Source organism: Rutidosis leptorrhynchoides, chromosome 11 (genome assembly GCF_046630445.1).
Source record: "Rutidosis leptorrhynchoides isolate AG116_Rl617_1_P2 chromosome 11, CSIRO_AGI_Rlap_v1, whole genome shotgun sequence".
NCBI classification, from domain to species: domain Eukaryota; kingdom Viridiplantae; phylum Streptophyta; class Magnoliopsida; order Asterales; family Asteraceae; genus Rutidosis; species Rutidosis leptorrhynchoides.
In genome coordinates, this window is record NC_092343.1 from 333,909,698 (window position 1) to 333,915,497 (window position 5,800).

Consider the following 5,800-nt stretch of genomic DNA (forward strand, 5'->3'; position numbering starts at 1 on the left):
CGATGTTTTTACAACTGCTTTATTAAATGCTTTTGAAATATATTTTGAACTGCGAATACATGAAATGCTTTTATAAATGTTTGACGAGATAGACACAAGCAAAACATTCCTCGAATGAATTATTATGCAGACAGAAGTTCTGCGAATTATTATTGAATTATGTGGACATGATAATTGCCACCATGAATTATGTGGACATGATAATTGCCACCATTGAATTATGTGGACATGATAATTGCCACCATTGAATTATGTGAACATGATAATTGCCACCATTGAATTATGTGGACATGATAATTGCCACCATTGAATTATGTGGACATGATAATTACCACCATTGAATTATGTGGACATGATAATTGGCACCAATTGATGTGAATGTTATGTATCGAGAGAATGATTTTATACACAGGTTATGCGTATTATATTTTGTACACGAGGTACGTGTACGGTTACTAAGATTTATGAAAAAAAAAAGATTTCATACACGAGAAAGGTGTAATGTATTTAAAAGATATCGCATGTACATTACATGTGGGTGTAGGATTCGGGCCCATTTGTACCATGCAGCATTTAAATCTTGTGGTCTATCAAAATAATGAATTTTATTGTTTTATGATAAACCTATGAACTCACCAACCTTTTAGTTGACACTTTTCAAACATGTTTATTCTCAGGTCTGAAAGAAATCTTCCGTTGTGCAATTGCTTATTTTAAAGATATTACATGGAATCGTTCATGGCATATAGAGTTCAGTACCTCGCAATGGGACCATATGTTGAAGACTTCGTCCAAATGGATTAGGACGGGTCATCACATGATCCAAGCCTGGCATTATGTTCAGGCGTCAAGCTCATCGACTTGCACTCCTTGGTGATTATATGGTGACTACAAAGATCGTTTGATCTTAGCTGGTTTTTATTTTCTTTTCCCTAATCACTTTTTGATTTCAAAATGTCCCTAATTTTCAGTTACTCTATCGCTTTAATGCAAAGAGGACATTGCATACGCTAAATGTAGGGGGGAGAGAGTTAAAACTTCGGGCCATTTTTAAACTTTTTCGGGTATATACATAACATATGCTACAAAGTGTGAAGCTTGCAATGTCGATTAATTTTTGGAACAAGTTTTTAACCATTACACTAATTCATATCATAAACATCTAAAAATGGTTAAAACTTAAAAAAAATTAAACTTTTTGGAAAAGTAAAGTCTTTTCCTTGTTTCGAAACTCAAGGATGTAAAGTCTTCCTTGTTTCATGCTTGTATTCCACCAAGTGAAAGTAAAGTCTTTCACTTTCTATATGATTTTGAGCATAAATGATAAAATTTTTGAGAAAAATCAAGTTTGTGCTCGAAAGTTAAAGTCTTTCAACGCACGTGCACCAAAACCAAGTGTTTAAAGCTCTATGCTTTAACACTTCTGGATGAGTCGAATCCATCCACTAAAGGGAGTCAAGTCTCCCGAATGTCGTATTACTTGGTGTGAGACAATTCCTAATCCACACCATTTTATATTGACATTGGTTGTCTCATCATTTCACGATGTTTCAACCGATGTATCATACCGAGGGAAGAGGAGCCACCGAGCTTCAACGTGTGCTATCTTCTTGATGAAGAGCAATGGCTTCGTGCAAGTGTTGCTAGACAACACAACCCATAGCCAAAAGCTATGGCACCCCGTTGACCTTTCAACTAACAGAAAGGTAGTACCTACTTCCTACCTTCTCTTAAAATAAGCATAAAAGCTTGTTATGTGTGAAGTAGAAGAGTGTATAAAAGCTTCGAGCTTTGACACTTTCGGGAGACTCAAGTCCTCCCATTGTCTCATTTTGGAAGTAAAGTCTTCCAACTTGGAAGTAAAGTCTTCCAAGTCTTGTGTGTTCCAAACTTGGGAGTAAAGTCTCCCAAGTCAAGCTCAACCACTTGAAAGGAGGTTAAAGTCCTCCCAATGCTTCAAAAACTTGAAATTGTTGGAATCTTTTATTTAGCCACGTGTGGCCCTAATTCCATGAAACTCCGTCAATGCTTTCGCCCTACTATGAGAGAAACCATAGAGTTATGATAGAAAGCTTGATGAGTGCCGGTTGGCCCGAGCCCTTGTTGGCCAATAAAGGTGGGGTAACCATTCCTTTACCTTTGGCACACCCACCTTAACCCTATTCTTGGAATTAACAGTTTATATTTGGAATTGACGATCATTCTTGGAGTTGACGAAAAATGGGCGTTTTGGGGGCATGGAGGTGAAAGAGGGATAGCCAACGCGGTTTGATGAGGTGAGCATTCTTTTCGGAAGCATATTCTTTACACGATGTATTATTTCATGATTAGTGGTGATGTGTACGATTTTCATGGCCCTTGTTCATTTCGGGGTGCATTTTACATATTTTGAGTACACTTTGAGCTTGTTTGAGTTAGTTGTTTCTAGATTGAGATTGATTTGTTTGATGAGTTTATGGCTATCCCGTGAATCCTACATATTTGGTCAAGGTTAAGGAGGTTAAGTTTGAGTTTGAATAGATTTGATGCTTATTGATTGATGATTGATGGCCTTCTCGTAGATGAAGTTGACTTTGACCAGGGGCATGAATGGTTCGGGTAGACTTAGGCTTGAATTATGTTCATCATATTGTTTGAGGATTGAAGATGTGAAGATATAATATTGGAGAGATTAATTGGATCTTGAGCTAATATTTTGTCTAGTAGAAGAAGAGGATGATGATGCTTGGTCCTAGCAAGTGAAAGTCTTTGGAGAACATTCTAGCCATCAAGTGCTTATTCATGAAAGGTATCACTTTGAGCCTAAACTTTTTGCACTTTGGCATTGTTCACTTGTTCGTTCTCTACCTCCAAAGCTTGTTTTGTGATTGTTTGCTTGAGGACAAGCAAAGTTCAAATGTAAGGGGGTTTGATATCGCTCAATTTATATATGTTTATCTCGCGATATCTACCTCGCTTTGCTCGGTTTTTGACTATCTCGAGGCCTATTTAGTGTGTTATTGAGCTATTTGGTAAATATTGGGCTAAGGAGTTGATTTGGTGTAAAATTGATCAAATCTTGGGCAAAATTGGCTTAGAAAATGACAAGTGCAGGGAACAACTCCAAAAGCGCCATTCCTAGTCTGAAAGCGCCGCTCCTACTGGATCAAAAGCGTCGTTCCTAGTATAAAAGCGCCGCTACTATGCACGATTTGTCTCCATTTCTCATCAGTGGGCAAAAGCGTCGTTCTTCAAGCTAAAAGCATGGTTCCTGATCAGAGTCAAAAGCGCCGTTCTTCACCAAAAGCGCCGCTCCTGAAGTTAGCCGAAAGCGCCGCTCCTGAAGCAAAAACGGCGCTCCTGTCATTGTTTCAACTCAGATTTTCAACACTATAAAATTAACGAGATTATGTCATTTTTTATATGCATCTTTTGTAGGAGCTGCATAGGGTCCGAATTTCACTCACAAAACCCTAATTTCATTATCCATTGGAGATTAAGGGAGGATTCAAGGGAGATTGTTCAAGATTCATCATCACTTAGCTTAGATCTTCATCTTCTTTACCATTTGGGTAGTAATCTTTACTTTGCTTTAATCACTTTGCAATATTTAGTTGTAGTCATTACTCTAATCTTGATATTTTCTTTGATTACTTGTAATAGCTTTAATATGATGATGATTTACATTTCTATGCTTATTATTAGCTTGGTTTTAGCCATGATTGGCTAAATCTCTTGTGTTTACTTATCTATGAATCTCTAATGCTAGTGTTTGCCCCAAATTAATTGAATATTGTTGTTTGAATGAATTACATGATCATGTGTTGTTGAGATTGGCTAAAGAACCATTGCTATGAGTTTGTTTTAGGCTTGACTTTGATTACATATGTTGAGTAGCTCTCTTAGTGATTTGAGAAGTGAATCAACATGTGCTTCAACACCTTAGGTGATCTAGACAACTAGCTAGGGAATTACAAGTGATTGTGTTCTTGATCTAAGTTGGTTTTCAATTGGCCTTTAGTCAACATAGTAGTGCCGATTATCTTAAGTGATTTCGATAGTTGGGAGTTTTAAGTGATTTTAACTCAAGCTCAATCTTAATGACCAAATCATGCTTAACTCGATCTTAGGATACAAAGCTTATGTGAATTCGTGGAGTATCATTTGAATTGAGGTTTAGAAGTGATTCTAACATTTATTAGTTCAACAACTTATGAGATAACAAAATAGGCAAAACGGGGCAAGCCAAGCATAGAGAGGATTAGATAAGTGAACACGTCTTAGTTAATTGATTTAAGTCTTTAATACTCTGCTACTTTGTTAATTTAAGTTTGTTTAACTGCATAAGTTTTAGTTGTTAGTTGATATCATACAACCCCCCCCCCCCCCCCCCCCAATCAAACAACCCTAGGACAATTAGTAGTTTCAAATAACAAACTTACACCGCTTCCCTTGGGACGAACTTGATAAGAATATTTGCACTAAAGTACTATAACAACCGGGTTTTAAGTGCTCGTTAGTTTTGTGTGCTTGATTGTAGTGTTTAAGTCAGATATAAATTTTGAGGGTAAAAAGATGTATTTTAACGCACGCATCACACTTTCTTGGCGCCGCTGCCGGGGATACGGTTAGCCTAGTGGGTTATTTGGTTTAAACTTTTGATTGTTCGATCCTTTCGTAAGGGCTTGCCCTTGCGGAAGTTACTTTTTGCATTTTATATATTATTTTTGTTTGGAAAAACCGTTGTGTTTGTGTTGTGATTGAAGGATAGGTGCCTTTGGTGTATGAAAACAAGATCTCACAAGGATCAAGAGTTCACACATCCATTCTCCGATCGAGAACGATACGTGCACGGGGTTTATAATCGTAGAGAAGCAATGGTATTAAGGAAAAATTTTGAAGCTTTGCCATTTTTTTAGAAGAAATGGATCCAAACGGTAATCCAATTGTTAATGAAGAGGGCGATCCTAATGGTCCTCCGATTGATCAAGAAGCATTGAATGATCCAAACGATACTCTAATGTGGAACGCTAGATTGGTTGCACCAACATTCATAGCACCGGCTATAACCAAACCACCAATTGTAGCGGACAATTGGAAGATCGAGGGTAACTTTTTCACATTGATCAAGGATACTTATTTTCATGGGTTGATAGATGAAAATCCATTCGAGCATATTCAACACTTTAATGAGCTTTGTGATATTTACAAAACCAAAGACGTCACCGATGACGCTTTCAAGTTAAGGGCATTCTCTTTACACTTCAAGGAGACACAAAAGCATGGATGCGAAATTTACCATCCGATTCCATAAGAACTTTTCAAGAGCTAACAAACGAGTTTATCAATCATTTCTTTCCACCGTCCAAGGTAGAGCGATTAAGAATGGAGATTAATGGGTTCAACCAACGGGGTGATGAGAGTTTATATGATGCATGGGTTAGATTCAAGAAGTTACTAAGAGCTTGCCCACGGCATGGTTTGACAAAGAAGGAGTACCTTAACACATTTTTTCGCGGTTGCAACATGCAAACGAAGCGACATCTTGATTCTTCATCCAGTGGGGTATTTATATACAAATCACCAAATGCGGTCGAAGTTATGTTAGAAGATATCTCGGTCAATACATATGAATGGGCACCTTCACCACGAGATTTAGCAAGGACGAATGTAGCACAAGTAGAGAGTGAAAATGGACAAGTGACGCTTGCAAGCTTGAATAATCAATTTCAAACATTTGGGAAGGAGTTGAAAAAGATTCAACAAACGGTAGTTGCAATGCAAGTTGGTTATCAAAGATGCGAGGGTCCACATCTCACAA

General features: G+C 37.5%; 1 non-coding gene across 1 annotated transcript; it reads right to left on the reverse strand.

The window, feature by feature from the left end:
* Nucleotides 1–5,355: 5,355 nt before the first annotated feature.
* On the reverse strand, nt 5,356–5,462 carry LOC139878992 (small nucleolar RNA R71). The gene has a single exon (XR_011769849.1). It is a non-coding gene; the product is annotated as a small nucleolar RNA R71 (small nucleolar RNA).
* Nucleotides 5,463–5,800: the final 338 nt, after the last annotated feature.